Consider the following 19,509-nt stretch of genomic DNA (forward strand, 5'->3'; position numbering starts at 1 on the left):
GTTTTAACAATATTTGGTTTTCCAATCCATGAGCATGGGATGTTTTTCCATTTCTTTGTGTCCTCCTCCGTTTCTTTGCTAAGTGTTCTGTAGTTTTCAGAGCTCTTTCTTCTCTTTGGTTAGGTTTATTCCTGGGTATCTTATGGGTTTTGGTGCAATTGTAAATGGGATCGATTCCTTGATTTCTCTTTCTGCTGCTTCATTATTGGTGTATAGAAATGCAACAGACTCCTATGTGTTGATTTTGAATCCTGCAACTTACTGAATTGGTGTATCTGTTGTAGCAGTGATGTGGATGGAGCTAGAGTGTATGATGCTAAGAGAAATACGTCAGTCAGAGAAGACAAATACTGTATGATTTCACTTACATATGGAATTTAAGAAACAAAACAGATGAACATAGGAAGGAAGGAAAGAGAGGTAAACCATAAAACGGACTCTGAACTATAGAGATGGTGGCTGGAGGGGAGGTGGGCAGGGAGATGGGTGAAATGGGTGATGGGCATTAAGGAGGGCACTTGCTGTGATGAGCACTGGGTGTTTGTCGTATGTAAGTGATGAATCACTAAATTCTACTCCTGAAACTAATATTATACCCTGTGTTAACTAGCTGGAATTTAAGTAAAAACTTGCATTAAAAAAAAAATAAAGCCTTTGCTGAATCTCACACGGCAGTATCATTATGCAGTATGGTTGGAGACTAGAATGGGGTGGGGAGATGATGAGCTTTCAGAAGTGGTTGATCCAATCCCATGTCTTCTCCCTTGAATGCTCAGTGCCACCTGGCCACACCCATTGCACCATGATCTCAGCCAAGTCCAGCCACTAAGTTGAAGAGCTTGATGCTGTCAATGCAAAATAGATGAACCTTTAAGAATTTCTAAAAAACCAAGGAAGAGAGTTCTATTTGAGCCCAAATTAAGACAGGTGCCTGGGATGGGGCGCCTGGGTGGCTCAGTCATTAAGCGTCTGCCTTCGGCTCAGGGCGTGATCCTGGAGTCCTGGGATGGAGCCCCACATGGGGCTTCTCCACTGGGAGCCTGCTTCTTCCTCTCCCACTCCCGCTGCTTGTGTTCCCTCTCTCACTGGCTGTCTCTCTTTGTCAAATAAATAGATAAAATCTTAAAAAAAAAAAAAAAAAAAAAAGACAGCCGCCTGGGATAGGCAGTCTTCACAAAGAAGGGAGTGGTCTGGCAAAGGAACATTTGGTGTAGGGTTGTATACATTTTTACATGAAAAGTTACAAACTGTCAGACAAAAGACATTGTAGAAAGACACTGCAGTTCCAGATCTTAAGTTTCTAGTATATGAAGGGTGGTATGACTTCAATCTTATGAGAACCAGGGAAGTGTCTTCCTTTTTCTTATCTTTTCCGGAATGCTCCTTTTGGGTTATTTTCTTTAAGAAAGCAGAGGTACAATGTGTGCTTGGGGCAGAAATAGAGCCCATGCTTCGAGTTTTTGTAGATTCATTTTGACCTTGGTAAATGTGAAAGCATAGCTTCCTTGGGAGCCAGGAGCAGGACCCACAAACAGTAGAAGTTGAAAATTTCCTGTATTAGTGCTACAGTGACCTCCTAAGTCTCTGGCTCATAAGATCTAGGTGGGAACGTGTGCTGAAGAAGTGAGGAGGTGCTTCAGGGCATCCTTTTCCCCTGCCTCCCTGTTTCTCTCTTCTCAACCTCAGCTTCTATGTCACGGAACACCAGTGCACACATCCACTGTGATATCATCCATCACTGACCCATGCCCTGGAACTTCCCATGCGTGGTTAGAGGAATACAACCGCAGGTCAATGACATGAGGTCAACCCAAAGAAATCTATCCAACGCTGTTCCATCTTTTTAAAATTGTTTTTATATTTTTTAAAAATTTAATTTTAGTTAACTTACAATGTGACATGAGGTTCAGGTGTATAATATGGTGATTGAACATTTGTAGACATTGCCCAGTGCTCATGACCACAAGTGCACTTCTTGATCCCCATCACCTTCATCTATCCTCCGGCCCCACTCCCCTCTGGCTGCCACCAGTTTGTTCTCTATAGTCTGTTTCTTGGTTTGTCTCTCTCCCTTTTCTTTTTCCTTTGCTTATAGGTTTTGTTTCTTAAATGCCACATGTGAGTGAAATCATATGGTATTTATCTTTCTCTGACTGACTTATCTCACTTAGCATAATACACTCTGGCTCCATCCGTGTCCTTGCAAATGGCAAGATTTCATTCTTTTTTTATGGCTGAATGAAATTCCATGGTATATATACACCACATTGTCTTTACGCTCTTTCCATAATTTGGCTATGCTGCTGTACATAGGGGTGCATGTATTCCTGCAAATTAGTGTTTATGTCTTTTTGGGAGTAAATATCCAGGCATTAAATACGAGGGTAAACCAAATAAGCATAGCAAAATGGCAGTAAGGTTACAAATCTTTCCAAAATTGGTGTTCATTACATGTATGATGCATATTCCTAAGCATAAATTAACCATTTGACAATTTCAAAAGAAGTCTCGTGAGAGGCAAATGAAATCCATAAGTGACCTGAAATGTGGTGTTTAGTGACATGATAAAAACAACAAAGAAAGCAATTCACACAGAGAGGAGGCGTCTAGGACATAGGGATGTCAAGCATCAGTTTAATGACAAGGCAAAATGGTGTCCCAGTAAGGCAAAAGAAGTCTCCTAACATAGGAATACAGCCAGAAGAATAGTGAGTCAGGACAAAACATTTTGAAAAATTAATAATGTACTCACTTAGTTTTATACTCTGCCCCTCACCCTATATTTTTGAATGGATAGAGAAAAAAAGTTGAGAAGAACATCATGACAGTCTACGACTCTGTAATTGGCAGTGTTTGTGAATGTCTGTGAATATATGAATATATATGAATACAAATATGCCATTTCCCAGCTCTGTCCACTACAAAGGCCTAGAAATACCAGTTGCAATGAGAGCCTAAGGATACACGTTATGATCTGGGAGCATGGTTTCCCATGAAATGAACCACAGATTCTTAGAGAAATGGCTGAGGCCAGGCCAGAGGCAGCAAATCTTCAACATGAGACAGAAACACCTCATCATACAGATAGCAGGAAAGGTCTCAAAAGCTATGAGGGTTTTATTGAAAGGCTATGGAAGCCAACCTGAAGTCACTTTCACTGCTGAAAGAGAGGTTAAATGGAGCAATCATAAGACCATAATACGATGGTTTAAAACACTTGGATATGATTGCATCCTTGGTTTCATATTAACACAGAAAAAAAAAAAAAGAGGAAAAGAAACTTATGGGTTACCATTAGAGATGCTAGAGGACCAGCTCCTTTAGCTGCAGTTTTCCCTACAAACTGTACCGCCAGGTAAATAGTATTTGGGGAAATTTCTCTTAATACAAGTGTTTATACAAGTCTTCTAGGACCCAAAACATGATGATGGAATATCATCACTGTGCTCCACAGAATCAATTGATGGATAGGCCTTGAACATGAGGGCGGCCAGCATCATTAGAACACCCGGATACGAGGTGCATCCTGATGGAAAAGCACACAGCACTTGAGAGGAAGTCTTGCCAATACGTCCAACCTCAGACTGATCAGTTTCTACATCTGCCAGCTCCAACACAGCAGTCAGAAACAAGGGGCTACCGAATATTTGGATGAGGTTAGAAGGACCTCTTTTGTCAGAGCTGCATTTTAATTATATTTCATTTTCAGCTCCCATAAATGTAAACTTAAAAACTGAAGAAATAGTGACTATTTTTCTATTAAACACAACTTTATTACTCTGGGCGAATTCTGTTTCCCTTAATGTGAAGCATTAAGCGGCAAGATGCAAGCTTATTTTTGATTGTTGTGCGCTTATACTTTTTACTTTTCACTGTTCCAGCTAGAAAATCTTAAATTCCATGTGGGGCTTGCATTTTCTCTCTAATAGCACTGTTCCATAATCTACCACGAACTGAGAGGACGTATGGTGGATTGTGTTATAGTCTATCTGGCTATAAATGCAGTCTGTGGGAATGCTCCAGAACAAACACCTCAGTATTTCCAAGAATGGGTAACAAAAAAGGAGAGAGCAAGACCTGGAGAGAGAGAGAGAGAGAGAGAGAGAGAGAGAGAGAGAGAGAAGCAGGTTGAGAGCCAGAGGGAGAGAGAGGGAGGGAGGAGGAAGGAAAGGGAGAAACTGAGGAGAAATCTACACATTGCTAGGAGGCTTCAAGACAGGTCCTACTGATCACAGTTTGTGCATTTTGTTTGGATCCTGATCTAGAGAAAACAACTTAAAGACAACAATGGGGAATGTGAACACTGTGTATTTTATGAAAGTACATATTGTAAATTTATTGATGAATACTTCGAAGGTTACAATGATAATCCTTTCAAAAACTGTTCTCATTTAGGGAACATACAGATAAAACTGCAAATGAAATATGATGTCTGGCTTTTGCTTTAAATAATATAGGAAAAAGTAAGTGGGTGGGATTGTAGTAAAACAAGTTCAGCCATAAATTGATAATTGTTGAGACTGGCTGATGAGGATGGGGATGTTCTGTTATACAATTCTGTCTACTTGTGTGTACTCCCGACATTCTGCATCTAGAAAAGAGTGATGAAGAGTACAAGTCCACTGAGGATAATGGCAGCAGAACCTCTCAACACATACTTTAAAGGGTTAGGGATTAACCGAGAGAGTCAGTAACACCACTCATAACCCTGCCCCCAAACAGCCAGGGGCCAGCCAATACTGCGGACTCGGGATGGTTAGTATTTAGCCAGGTCTGGGAGCCAGACACAGCAGAGGGATTAGCACAGACCATGCACTTAGAGCAGAAGACTTCAGGGAGGGCAACTCAGCAGGGAACATAGGGGCATTATGGCAGAAAGAGAGCGCGAATGGCTCAGAATATGCCTGAGGCCTGCGGACTACAGCTTCAGCTACTTGGATCTGAAGGAAAGGGGCTGCACGGTGTAGAGGATCAGAGGTGGCAGCTGGGGGAGGCACAGTCGTCGGTGCAAAGGGGCAGACCTGGAAGAAGGTAACGTCCTTTGGAGGCTTGTGGTAAAGAGAAAGAATGAAGCCACTGATAGAAATGAAAGGACCTATTGGAAGAAAACAGGATCCCAGAAGCAGAAGACACACCGCGCCTCTCCCCAGACCTTTACATCTATTAGAATGATTACACCAAAGAGAGGATCCAGACCTCCGAAGTCCACGAAGCTACTCATAGCACTCATTTGTTCCTACGTGGAACTTCTGTTTCTCGTTCCACCAAACCCAGGCGTGTTAAAAAGAAAATGATAGAGCAGACCGGTATTCCAAGGTGACAGAAGAAAATAAAACAAACAGAAATAGAGAGTCAAACATTTCAGCTCACTGACGTTACCCCTTAAAATCAATCACAAAACATAGGGAAACTGTAAAATGACATCCTGACCTGAATTAAGTGTACCTAACAAAGCATTTGTAGACATGACAAAGGTAAAAGTTCGCTTAACACACACACGACTCCAAAGAGAAGTGGGCAAGAAATAAGAAATGAGAATCTAGAATTGGCAGAAGTAGGAAAAAACTGAAGAAAAATACTCTGGAAAAGAGGCTGGTCAACAAGATTCATCAGGGCAACAGTTGTGCAGAAGGATAGTGGACACTGAATACAGAAAAGAAAGCAGCCAAGAGAACAGAAATGAATAAAAGATACTGAGAAAGGATCAGAGAGAAAGTCATGGATGCCTGGGGGAGACAGAAGCAGAGGAGCCAACACTAAAACCTATCCTCACAGAACTAAAAGATTTTAAAGAAGAAGAAGAAAACTCCTCTGAAGCTACGGACCGGTCCCCCCAACCACCAAAAAAGACCAATTTATATCCAATGGAAAGAAAATCAATTTACATTCTCTATCCCAATCAAACATGCAAAGCAAGGCAATATGTATTTTTCTTTTAAAAATTTTAATTTAAATTCCATTTAATTAGCATATACTGTATCATTAGATTCAGAGGTAAAATTCAGTGATTCACGGTGCCTGGGTGGCTCAGTCAGTTAAGCGTCTGCCTTTGGCTCAGGTCATGATCCCAGGGTCCTGGGATCAAGTCCCATATCAGGTTCCCTTCTCAGCAGGGAGTCTGCTTCTCCCTGGCCCTCTCCCCCTCCCGCCTGCTTGTGTTCTCTCTCTCTCATGCTTTCTCTCTTTCAAAGAGATAAATGTTTTTTAAAAAGAATTCGATGATTCGTCAGTTGCATATGACACCCAGGGCTCATGACATCAGATGCCCTCCTTAATGCCCATCACCCAGGTACCCCATCCCCCCATCCACCTCCCTTCCAGCAATCCTCAGTTTGTATTCTGTAGTTGAGTCTTTTATGCTTTGTCTCCTTCTCTCCTTTTCCTCTTATTTTTCCTTGCCTTTCCCTATGTTCCTCTGTTTTGCTTCTTAAATACCATCTAAGAGTGAAAATACATGGTATTTGTCTTTTCGTGACTGACTTACTTCACTTAGGATAATACCTTCTGGTTCCAACCAGGTCTTTGCAAATGGCAAGATTTCATTTTCCTGGTGGCTGAGTAGTATTCCATTGTATATACCACATCTTCTTTATACATTCATATGTCGATGGACTTCTGGACTCTTTCTGTAGTTTGGCTATTGTGTACATTGTTCCTATAAACATCGGGGTGCAGGTGTCCCTTCAAAACAGTATGTTCGTATCCTTTGGAAAAATACCTAGCAGTGCAATTGCTGGTTCATAGGGGAGCTCTATTTTTAACTTTCTAATTTGTTTAAAAGATTTCATTTATTTGCCAGAGAGAGAGAGACCACAAGTAAGGGGAGTAGCAGGCAGAAGGTGCAGCAGGTGTCCTGCTGAGAAGGGTAATCAATGTGGGACTTATTCCCAGGACCCTGGAATCATGACCTGAGCCAAAGGCAGACACTTAACCACCTGAGCCACCCAGGCATTCTTATTTTTAACTTTTGGAGGAAACGTCATAGTGTTTTCCAGAGTGACCGTACCAGTTTGCATTCCCAGAAGGAACGTGATAGGGTTTCCCTTTTCCGCATCCTTGCCAACATGTGTTGTTTTCTGAGTCATTAATTTTAGCCCTTCTGACCACTGTGAGGTGGTATCTGGCTGCGGTTTTGATTCGTATTTCCCTGATAGGGCAATATACTTAAAAAACTCAGTAAAAACTCACCGTGCAAGTACTTTCTATTCAGCCATGATGTCCGTGTGTGCAGGTAGTAGAAAAAGAGTATTCAGTACACAACACTCAGGGAGTCCTGATTCCATCACTAGGAGTCTTTGAAGGTGAACTTCACCCAACGAGAGATGACTGGGAAATTTTGGCTTTCGAACAGCTGGTCACTGTTGAATAGACTCAATTGTAGATGTAAAACAAAAATCTGGGAGTGGAGCAGGTGGGAAAAATAGGAATAAGCAGCATCTGTTTCACTGGGTGGAAACAATAGTATACGAAGAGTCAGGTTAAGACGGAGGTAAAGAGAAAATAGAATAATGTCAAACGTTTGAGGTTGAGGGGTCACTTACAACTTAGAAACTGAATGTGAAAAGTTTGACAAGCTAATACGGAACCAAAGATGTCCAAAAACTTTTGGTGCACTATTCAGCCCTACCTCTACAACCTTCTTAAACACCACACTCACATATAGGCACACATGAGAAGAAAAGAAAGCAAATACCACAGAACGACAAACAGATGAAATTTCTCCCCCATAAGTTAACTATAGCCTAAAAGAGATGGAGACTCAGTGTTAAATATGGTGAGGAGAACCAAGACGATTTACTTTACTGTATACCCTGATACATCAAATCAACCATGATAGTAGGGATTAGAGCACCAGATGCAAAAAACACACGAGTCGAATCGTTGAACGCTACATCAAAAACTAAAGATGTACTATATATTGGCTCTTTGAACATATTAATTAAATAAAATTCACAAGTGCACAATGATTGTCAAAACAAATACTTTAATGATATAGAATGGGGAGGAAATATTCTTTTCCACAGCACAATGCCAGCAAATACACATTGTATAGGAAGGATAAAGTTAGATAGAATTCTTCCAATGTACAAACACAGATACGGTTATGATGCACCACAGGGATCATTACAGATGGCAAAATTTTAGAAAAAGACTTTAGAGAAGAAGATCTTCATACATTCTCAGAGAACCCCTTGCCAAAATGCTAATTTTAGAAGAAAATCATGTGTCCTGCTATGAACAGATCTGATAGGCCCTCCATAGCAAAGTAACCAATGAAGCTGTCACAAGAATGGTGATGGGCAAACTTGGACCCTCTTGGTCTCCGGGTGGGCTGAGCTGGGACACACACAGCGTTAACTATGGAGTGTCCTGGCCAGAGGGTTAGGCTGAATTTAGTCAGGAGGAAATGATCAGACAACTTCAGGATGTAGACCCTTAAGCCAAGACATCTGACTGTCCCCTACAAACAAGGAAATGTCAGCACCAGCAGACACAGCCACCTAAGGGTGAGGAGATGTTTTGGGTTCAAAAGGACTAAAAAAAAAAAAAAAAAGGAACACATTCTTTTTAGTCCTTTGGAACCGAAAATATCTCTTCTCGCTTGTGTCCTCTCTTCTATGTGGTGACACTGACTGTTTGAAGAAAGTCCAGTCATCTTGTTCAATGATCTACATTCTCAAGTTGTCTGGTAACTTCCTCATGCTCAAATTCAGGCTAAACCTTACCAGCAAGAACACTGCATAGTTAATGCTGTCTGCTCCTAGCGCAGCCCATCTGGTGGCCCAGAATGTCCAGTTTGACTTGTGGTCTTTCTCCATGGTGCTCCTGACTCAGGTTCTCTGCAGGGTGGAATTGAGAGCAGCAAGACTTAAGGTCTGTCAAAACTGTGTCATCTAGTCAGGCATTGGTCTCCTGAGGGATTTCTCACAACTGGAGCTGAAGGCTAGAATCTCTCTCATCAAAGCAGTCTTTTGCAGTCAAAATCACAGAGAATGGCTTGTGATTGTGATGTTGATTCTCAGCAAAGGATCCCACCTGTGCTGTGTTTGGGCTTTAAGTTGATTTGCTGTTCTAGATTTCTTTTCATCAAATGGAAAATGATGGGGTTTTGTGATGGGGTTTATGATGGGGTTTTCTTCACATGAGGAATCTCTTAGTTTCTGAAGTACTTGGTATCTGAGAGAGAAAGAGAGAGAAATCAAATGTGAGTCTTGGTCAGATGGCTGAGCCTGGAGGGGTGGCTACCTGGTAACAGATGCCAGGAGCAAGCTGAACCCCTGTCCAGAAGGAGCCTAAAGGGGGAGCCGCAGGCAGCCTGAGGGGGAGAGTGAGAGCCACAGGTCAGAAGTAATACCTCGCTAAACTGAGCGTCAGCCTGTGTTGCAGGATCCAGGGACCCCTGTGCTCCCCCACCCCCCAGCAGGAGCCTGGTGATATCCCAGCTCAAGGCTGCTGTGAGCTTTGGCCAGATCCCAACTACCCCTTCTTCAGTAGCCACTTCACTCTTGAGCCCCCTTCATCAGAAGCCCAAGTGATGGCTTTCTCACGCCTCCCAGAGAGGGATGCACCTAGCACCCAGCACACACATTCAGAAACAGACTGCTGTAGGAAGGAGGGGACCCTTGGCCGACAAACACACCCCCTTCTCACCCTTGTCCCAGTCTTCTGAGGAGGAGGCCAGGCTATGGAATGAGTTCTAGAATCAGAGCCAACAGGAGCCTCAGCCTATCTCCAAGTTCCTTTCTGCCATGTGCAGATGAGGACCTCCTAAAGCCATGTGACCTGTGTCTAAAAACCCTGGCCTGAAACCCTGGCTCAGGCCCTGTGCAAACATGTGGGGGAAGGGAGAGGAAAGCCTCTGATCTGGAGGTGTGGGCAAGCAGTAGACATTCTTGGTCACTTGGCTGGAGAGGAACAAGCCCAAAGGGGCAGAGGAAAGAGCTCAAGGAGGAGAAACTCAAAGGGGAATTCACAAAAAGAGAGCAGGGGTGTTACCATGGCCCTAGTCATTTTCACTCAGGGACGCCAACATTTTCTGAAGGTAATCTCACACAGGATAGCCCTTGGGGCATTTCTAGGACTATTCTCAATGCAGAGACTCACCAAACTCTGAAGTGAAAATGAAAAGGCATTCGTTTTAGCTCTCTAGATTCTCATCCCTTTTTTTCCAAAGTTTCCCTAAAGAAAGAGTCTCTCAGTGTTTACCCTGGTATAAAGAAGGACCTGCAAATGGGTTAACATAGGAGAATGAGACCTAAGGTTCTTTACTGAGATGTTGTATAAGGACAAAATTTGATTAAAATGTTCTCTTTCAATCTGCAGTGAACCTGCAGGGGGCTGTGAAATCCACTCAGTGACTAGTGAACTGTGGATTTCATTGTCATAAGAGTAGAGCACTAAATTCTTTGACCTTTGATCAGGGAAGAGATTATGTTTTGGACTCTGGGTATCTATGTAATATTTATTTTTTTCTTCTTTTTTTTTTCTTTTTTTCTTTCATTCTTTATTTTACTTGTTTATTATTCTGTTTCGTTAGCCAGTGTATGGTACATCATTAGTTTTTGAGGTTGTGTCCAATGATTTATCAGTGACGTATAAACCCAGTGCACATCACAACACGTGCCTTCTACATTATAGGGGCTGAGGAGAAACCTAACTCCAGGCAGTCCGGTGTGCCACTCCCAGCTGTGACAGGTTCTCATTTAGTTTTTCTCATGGAGGCTCTTTCTCCTCAGCTTTACACTTCTTATTCACATGGAGAAGTTGAGGGTTACGTGTCCTCCTAGGTCAGATTCCCTGAACGACCCAGGAGGAGAGTCCTTTTGCAAGTGACTCATTAAGACAGTGCTCCTGGGAGGATGAGGCCTCAGAGTTGGGCAAGCAGGGAAGGAAGGCAAAGAAGCCGAGAAAGTGTGTGATTTCCGGCAAAGTTCTCGTGTTTGGCGACATGTGTAACTGACACTGCTCTGCCGAGGAGGGCCATGAGGCCTGCTTCCCCGTGGCCATGAGTGGAGGGGAGAGGGGATCTCAGGACGGCCCCAGCAGGAACACAGCAGAGTTCAGATGCAACCAGGTGATGGAGATGGCAGGGCTGGCAGAGTGGCAGTCCCTAGGGAAACAGACGGAAGCCCAGACAGAGGTAGCACCAGCTGTGGGAGTGACCAAACGAGGAAGACAAGGCAGTTTGAGTGTGTCGGGGGGGGGGGTGCAGCTATCATCTGAAGGACAGCAATAGGAATCCCTGTTTCTGAGAGCCACAGGGCGTATGATTACCTCAGTTCCCTAAGCCAGAGGGACATGGAATTTGCATGCGAGTCTCCACCGGCCTAACTGCAGTTTTCTCTTGGGAATCTTCTCTTCCATGACACCGAGGGCTTTCCTGTGGCCAAAGACTTGACACTCACACTGGCTGTCCCTCGAGGCCTCAGCGGCATCGCCCTCCAGCTTGGGAGGGTTCTTCACGCAGAGGGAAGCATCCAAACCCAGCTCTGGATGGAAAAGCACATCAGCAGGATTTGTTGTTATTCATGATCTTTCTGATCCTCCACCCACACTGACCTCAAAGGACGACATCGGACAGAAGGAGCAAGGCCATCCGAGTATTCAGAGGGGAGGGGAAGCCAATGGACACGCTTTGATTATTTCCCGTTTTGTTCATCTCTCTCACACTACCTGCATGGATAAGAATGCCAGAAGGCCAAAGTGCTTGCAGTTGACAAAAGTGAAATCAGAGAAGCAGAATTGGTAAAAACAGAGTTCCGGAGAAGAAAAGACAAAGGCAGGGAAATCAGGCTGGAAAGAGGCTGTGCTATTGGTGGGAAGAGACTGTAGACATCAGCTAAAATCAAAGTTGAAGGGAAGCCTTTGGGGAGCAACCAGGGAAGAGAAAGCTGGGGAGTTGACACAACATGCGTCAACACCTGGTGCACTTCATACGTGTACACTCTGGATAATACACACACGGATTATACATCGTGTATGTGACCTGAGATACAAATGTGTGTGTCTGTATGTACGTATGTACCTAATTCAGTAAATGATTAAATAGGGATCTGGGGGACACGGAACCTAATATTCTAACCTCCCTTCTGGTCAGTTGAAATTGGAAAAAATACACAAATCCAAGGACAATGAGAAAGGGGGTGGAAGAAACAGGTGACTGTTCAACACCACGGAGGGATTACAGGGGGGAGCAGGTGGGAACAAAACAGAGTAACGCCATCTGCCATGGCGTGACAGTTTGTATTCGCCCCCAGTTCATAGAGGTGAATCACAATCCCCAATGTGATGGTTTTGTGGGGTGAGCATCTGGTCGGCATCCCCCCTAGAAGGGATCCGTGCCCTATAAAGGAGACCCCACAAAGCTCCCTCACTCCTGGAAGGATAAGGGAGTCAGGCGGCCACCTCCAAACCAGGAAGGCAGCATCACCAGGCCCCATATGTGCACCTGTTTGATTGTGGTTCTACCGCACCTACAGAACTGTGAGATCACAACTTCTGTTGTTGACAAGTCAGCCTGTCTGTGGCATTTTTTTCTCAGAGCTGGAATGCACAAAGAACCCGGCATGGAGCCTGGTTTCCCTCTTAGTCCTCTGTGGAAGTTGAGTCACAGAGAGAGGAACTGAGCCAGCGGGGTGAGTCGGGGCCACGACAGTGGGCGCCATGGAGAAGTGACAGGCTCAAGGGAGAAGACAGTAAGTACGTCAAGTTCTAAGGCCCTTCTCGGGGCTGTGCTTCCCCAAACATTCCCTGAGCTCTTTCTCTGGGGTCTCTCCCCGGTGCCACAGTCTGCTGCTTATGTCACCTCCACCTGAGAACTGCGTCTCCTCATTTCTCAGGTAGTTCTGACAGAGGAGCCCCAGGCCACCCCAGGCTCCAGGAAGGGGCACTGAATGCAGGAGGGAAAGGAACACATGACCCAGGGGAGGATTGGAAAGCTCAGTCTTCAGGAAATCTGAGCAGAGGTGGGTCCTGATGAAGAGGAAGCTGGGGACGAGGCCCCGGAGATGAGGGGAGATGATGAACTAGACGGAGGGTCAGAGGAGAGAGTGACATGTGCACTTCATGTAAGAAAGGGGCCACTTATGTCCTTAGAAAAGGGAAAAAAGAAAAATAAGTGGGAGACAGTGTTGTGAGGCCAGTATTACCATTTTGACTGTGAGCACCGAACAGGGAAGATTGCCTCGAAGGTGTCTTAGGAGAGAAAATTGGGCACAGGAGCCTTTCTGAGAAAGCTAGGGAAGATGGGGTCTGGTGAAGGTGGAGCCACTGACAACTGCCCCGCCCCCCATGAAACAATGCCCCGAAACCATTTGCCGAGTACTAAAGCCTCACAGCAACCCACAAATTAGACATGACAAATTCATAGATGTTGTCAAGCAACTTCTGTTGAATCAGGCCCCCTAGAATTTATGCCGTTTCTTCTTTCCCATATCGTTGGAATGGAGATACTAGTTTTGCGCTTTCCGATGAAGGGACAGAGGGGAAACTAGGTAAGAGGATGAATAATTTGGCCAGTTATAGAGCCAGAAAGTTGCAAACCCAAGACCTGGGGCAGAGCTGATACTAAACACCGGGCTCTTGCTGACCTCGCTGGATTGGAGCATCATGGGGTTCGACCTCACCCCGTTGCTGCCTCCAGCCATAAGCTTGTGACGACCAACACAGGGACTAGAACTTCCTACTCCCTGTCCTTCTCACCTTGGAAGAGTGGCCATTGGTTCCCAGAACCCATCTTGGCATCTAGGCTCCCGATGGCAGAGGAGAGGCCGAGCCTGGCACTGTTGTCTCCACAATCCAACTGCTGTTCCAGCTGCTGTTGCAGAGAATTGGCCACCTGGGTGCTTGGCTGTGTCTGTGCTCCAGACATTTGCACCTCTGCCCTTTGGAAAGTCACGTTTCCACTCGATGGGCCCTGGTGACGGGGAGCCTGCATCGGGGCTGAAGCAAGAAGAGATTTCAATGGGATCCACCCCAGGGCTCCTTAGCTTAGCACTCCCAGAACACCCACGTCTGATGTCCCTTCCGGTCTGAGAGACCACCCTTCGAGCAGGTACAAAGGTAGACATCATGTGTATGAAGGAGATGTCAGTGTTGTGTCCGAGCCTAGGGATGCTGGGACGGCAGTTGCCCAGCCTGCAAAGTCCCTGAGGTGAAAATCACCCCCTTCAATCCACCAGGCGTTTGGATGGGCCTATGACTTCATTCCTATCATTCCGTTAGTCGTAACCTTCTACCTACAGCCTAGAGAGAGTAGGTAATAGAGAGTTCTTAAGGTATGGGGAGAAGGAGTTGCCAGTGGGAGCTGTGCAGCATTACAGGGGTGCAGGCAGCCAAGTGAAGAGCCTCCTGGGCACCCCTCGTGACAACAGAAAAGGCCCGGGACCTCTCAGCTCTCATTGCTTTTGGATGGAGCCTCATGGAGACATTGATCTCTCAGAGGGGCTGGAAGAGCCCCTGGCTCTGCTCACAGGACAGTGACTCACAGGGTAGGAGTTGGCAGATGTGTGGCAGGGTCACAGGGATCTCTGGGGGCAGTCTCGCAACCTTTTCCTTTACATTTACAACTGTTTCAAATAATTTGGTACAAAAAAAGAGGGCAGGGCCAACCGCATCCCCACATAGGCCCTGACAGGACTGAGTGGAGACCAGTGGGCAGTCTGAGCTGGTGTGGGTCTGAGGTCCCATAACCACTGGCCAGGGGTCTTGGGCAAGTGACATGACGTTGCTGAGGCTCGGTTCCCTTGGCTCTCACAGGAGATGCCACACCGACTGGAGAGTGACCTCTGAGGACATGAGGGGCTCCAGCACAACAGCCCTGCTGGTGAGCGGGCACGGAAAGGGACGTGGCGGACAAACGAAGCAAAGTAACTGTGTGTTTCATTTCTGCTTCCTGAATTGCTGTAATCCTGAGGAGGCCTTTGCTTCTTGGCCCCTCCGAGAGGAATGGGAAACAGGGGAGAAGGTGGTGCTAGGGTGGAGAGACTGTTAACTGACCAAAAAGATGAAGGAACAAAATGTTTCATGGCCAATTTTACTAGACAACATTGACACAGTGAGGAACCTCATAGACTCCTTGCTGCTCCTACAAGGTGATTTGATGAGCAAGGAAAGTCGGCTAACAATGCAAATGCTTCTCCCAGAAGCAAAGTCCGAATTGTAGCCTGAGTGGGAAGAAATGAGAATTGGGTGTTAGCCTGCACTCCTATGCGAGTGTGACCCAAGGGGGTCTTGCTGAGCAGGCAGCACTTTTCTGAAGATTCTGGAGAGGGGAACAACTCTGCTTTGCTCCAGAATGAGGCCAATACCCACGGCAGGTGCACGGACCGTTGATCATTTACATGACATTATGCTACTGAGGGCAACACTTGACGGGGAGAAAATCACTGAAGCTGCACACAGCGTGGAAAGGACACCATCCGTGGAGGATGGAAAACCAGGGCTAGAGCTTCGGCTTCACTGAAACCACGGGGTCAAGCTAGGACTGGGTGCTCAGGATCTTCTATCTAAATGCTGAGCATTCTGGGCTCCCCAGAAGCCAAAACTTTGAGCTCAGCAACAATATCACAGATGCTGCAAATATGGAGCACATGCAAATCTGCGTGGAGAGCCAGAGAGTTTGCAGGACACTACACCAGATATACAACTGGCAATAAAATCTCATGAGTAGCAGAAGTCGGTTCTTACAAAAAAGAAAGTAAGCATGAAAGCAGGAAAGAAAAAGGAGAGAAAAGAAAGAGTCCTGTTACCCAGATATCTACAGTTGACATAGTGGTGGCTGAAGGTTTGCTCTCTTCCCTGCATTTCTCCTCTCTAAACTGACTTGGTACCAAGGGCCTGCACTTGGGAGGGAGCTTGGTGGCAGAGGGAAGTCTGGGACAGAAGGAAAGGAAAATTGTCTGACCCACATGATGCCTTTTCTTTTTTTTATACACTCCCCGCCCAGTGTGGAGCCCAACGTGGGCCTTGAACTCACAACCCTATGATCAAGACCTGAATGGAGATCAAGAGCTGGATGCTTAACCAACTGAGCCACCCAGGTAACCCAGTGTTTTTGAAATGAAATCCAAGAGCAGATTTCTAACCAGTTTGAGTCTCCAGGGTCTGTTGGCAAGGATGCACGTCTCAGCCGATTTAGGTTGTTGGATACAGAGAAGACAGGCTTCCTGACCTCCCCCCCACCCAGGAATGTTGTGCCCCTCACAATGGGAGTACTTACCACCCACATCCAGACCCAAGAAGGTTTCCTGCTTATCAAATGTGAATGAAGCACTTGTGTAAGGTCTGCAGGTGTCTGGCAGGTCATGGCCAAATGAAGAAGTCAAATAACAGTCATCCAGGGAGTCCTGCGGGTCTTCATTGTCTTCTGCCACTGGTAGCTCCCTGTGGAGCCTCGTGTGACAGGCAGGACTGGAGATGCAACAAGAAAGTTGAGTCAACATGGAGTCCCAGCTGCTTTGGGCGGCACCGAAAAGAAATGCGAAGTCTTCTTCCCATGAACCATTCTGCCTCCATCTGGGGCCAGAGTGTGGATGTACTGGGGATAGATGAGGCAGGCAGGGAGGGAGCAAGAGCTAGAGGGGCCCAGAGCATGGCCAGAATGGGAGACTAAAGGGAAGGAGTCTGAACCACCCCAGCACACAGCAGTCACAACACACAGCACGCTCAGAAAACAATAAAACCAGCATCAACACTTTTGCATACGTTTTGTTGACATTTACAGAAAGCACCAAGACAACCCCAGACTGGCAGCATTGTAGATTCCTAGAAAGCTCGTGTGTCCGAGGCCTACTTGTCTAAACACTGAGATATCAATTTTTTTACACACTTTTCTTGCCATGAATTCTTGCCAACGTCATAATGCGAAACCAGCAGAGACAGATGTGCATCTTAGGCTGGACTCAATACAAAGAGAGACCGTGAGAATGCAAGAAATCCTGTGATTGGTTAGTATACCTGTGTCAATGGCCTGAGCTTCCAAATTTGGGACGCATAAAGAAAGGGGCCTATATGAGTACCACTGTGAAACAGAGAACATTGCTAACGGACCATTTTATGGGTGTCTGAATGGGTGAAATAGGTACATTTAGCAGTTTCTAGATTTGCCGAGAGCCAAGATCCCCAGACATCACCACTGCATTAAAGCCCATGATTCTTCAGAGTTACCTGGCATAAATCCGTCCTTGGTCTTCTTCCTCCACAAGATCATTATGACTGTCTACAAATAAATACAGACAGGGCCAGTCACGTTCAACAACACCATGTGTACATTCCAATTAAGTATCCGATACAACTAGCACACGGACTGTGCGCCGCTTAGCGGGGCAGCAGGATATTGTGAGAGTAACCATCCAGGAGGCCTCAGGTAGTGTCTTGGGAATGTGCCTTGGTCTGCTTTCCTGAGCCATTGGGCATGAGCTCCCTGCTGTGGTAGAGCCACATCTCAAGAGTCTGTGTACAGCGTGAAACGTGTGTTTTGCCACAGATTCTGGGGAACAGCTTACCTACATTCTAAAAACTTAGTGCAACCTTCTCTCATTACCTTATGCCATGAGATAAATGGTTTAAGGGAATTTAGACACAGAGACCAGACTGATGGATGGAATCTGCAAACCCTCATGTCAAAAGAAACCTTTTGTGTACAATTCTTTGTGCTTACAGACATATGAGCCATGCATGGGAGGGGCAAAGGCCAGAATCAGCTGTGCTTCAAGGAAACCTACAGCAAGCTGATGGTAGAGGTGTTGATGACCTGATACTCTGATGACAACTCAGTGTAGACAGCCAACATAGAGGACACAGACACTGGGAGTCAGAGCAGTCAGGCAGGGAAACAACAAATCGAAAGATGTAGGTAAGGCTGCCAACATCTTTGGACAGGTACAAAAATTCAAGAGACAATATTCAGCTATGAAAATGAGAGCATTGCAGATGAAGAGAGATATTTAATGGAAATCAGGAACAAAGACAGAGAACTCTGCATGTGGAGCACAAGTGAGTGTGAGCTGTCACATCTGCCTTGAATCGAATGTCCTAACTTCTGTCAGAAGCCATAAGCATGGCCTGAGATGAGGAACAAAGGGCAGGTGCCTGACTCACCTGAGGTCTGTGCTAAAAAGTGTATCCTAGAGCCTGACTCAGATCCTTATGTCTACTGGGCTTCTACAGAGCGATGACACATTTCTGCACAACCAGAGGTTGGGATCCCAAAAATAGGGGTTCAGCTTGGGAGTCCAGTTGGAGCTTTATCACCTTGACAATGGAGGACTCACTAGCTACTTCCAGAGCAGTACAGATGTCCAGATCTTCGAATGAGGTGATGTCAGCCTTGCTACAATTCCCGAGGGAGTCAGACAGATGAGGAAGGGCCGAATAAGTCAAATAGCGTTCATCCAGGGAGTCACATGGGGTATCCTCTTCCACCTCTGGCAGCTCTGCGGTGAGCCTGGGAGGGTCGGGAGATCTGAAGTTTAACACAAGAAAAGTAGACACCCCAGCATCCTACTGGTTTTGATGGGAGGCCGAGAAGTATACTCATAACAAAGGAGCACAGCCGTGATTAACAGCAAAAACTATCCTCCTGTTACAGGGGCAGAGAGTGGGTGCTGTGGGGGCAGTAGAGACAGATAGAGAACAGAAGGTGCTCAGGATAGTGGCCGCAGAGCTAAGCTTTTGAGCAACAAACTTAACGACTGTGGAATGGAACACATAGCTCACAGCGCGCATGGAGAATCCTAAAGGTGGCTTCAACACTTTTGCATAAATATTATTGATACTACCTTGGGTAACCAAGTGAACACAGGCTTTAAAAGACAACATCCATATGGAGAGACCGTGTGTCGTCGGTGCCTCTTTCTCATCCTGTGACGTGATGTGAATTTTTTTTAGGTATTCTTTGGCTATAATATATCCTCAGTGTGGTAACACCAAACAGGGAGAGGCAGATAGTCGTCTCACTGTCCTTTTACCAAAAGGAGAGAACAGGGGAATGCAGAGAATCCCAGTGACTGCTAATTCACGAAGTTCCACCCCTTCAGGTTATTGAAATGAAGGGGTCAGTAAACGGAACTTAACCATGTAACATGTGAAGCCACACTTCATGGTTAAACAAAGGTACTTTGTGATTGGAGAACGGATAAAACAGGCATGTCTGGCAGTTTATGTTTCTTCCTTGAAATGCAGTCCTTCAGTTTAACCACTGAAATAACAACCCAGGCTTCTTCAGAGTTACCTGGGGCCTATCGGGTCTTGGTCTTCTTCCTCCTTATGAGAGATTTGATTTTCTGTAAATACATAAAGACAGGGCAGTCATTAAGCAGATCCTGCTCGGTACATTAATAATCTAGTGTCTAATGCTAGCCGGGCACTCAGATATGCTCAGTGTGAGAACAGATTTAGGCAGAAGAATATTTCAGGGTGCTTCTGATATTGTCTTATGACAAGTGGTTTGATTTCCTTGCCTGAGACATTGGGAAAAATTTATTTTTTCTAGGAGATCATCATCACGGT

The 19,509-nt window shown here is 45.6% G+C and overlaps 1 long non-coding RNA gene and 1 pseudogene across 1 annotated transcript; one reads left to right on the forward strand and one right to left on the reverse strand.

Moving 5' to 3' along the window:
- The window catches only part of LOC123803447 (notch homolog 2 N-terminal-like protein A), a 75,442-nt pseudogene that overhangs the window by 24,661 nt on the left and 31,272 nt on the right, over positions 1-19,509 (forward strand).
- LOC148106716 (uncharacterized) lies at positions 7,968-11,413 on the reverse strand. Its single transcript, XR_015723601.1, has 2 exons — positions 11,275-11,413; positions 7,968-9,177 (listed from the first exon to the last, which is right to left on the reverse strand). It is a non-coding gene; the product is annotated as an uncharacterized LOC148106716 (long non-coding RNA).

This window comes from Ursus americanus, unplaced genomic scaffold (assembly GCF_024610735.1).
Source record: "Ursus americanus isolate L20-20 unplaced genomic scaffold, mUrsAme1.1.p SCAF_96, whole genome shotgun sequence".
In the NCBI taxonomy this organism is placed as follows: domain Eukaryota; kingdom Metazoa; phylum Chordata; class Mammalia; order Carnivora; family Ursidae; genus Ursus; species Ursus americanus.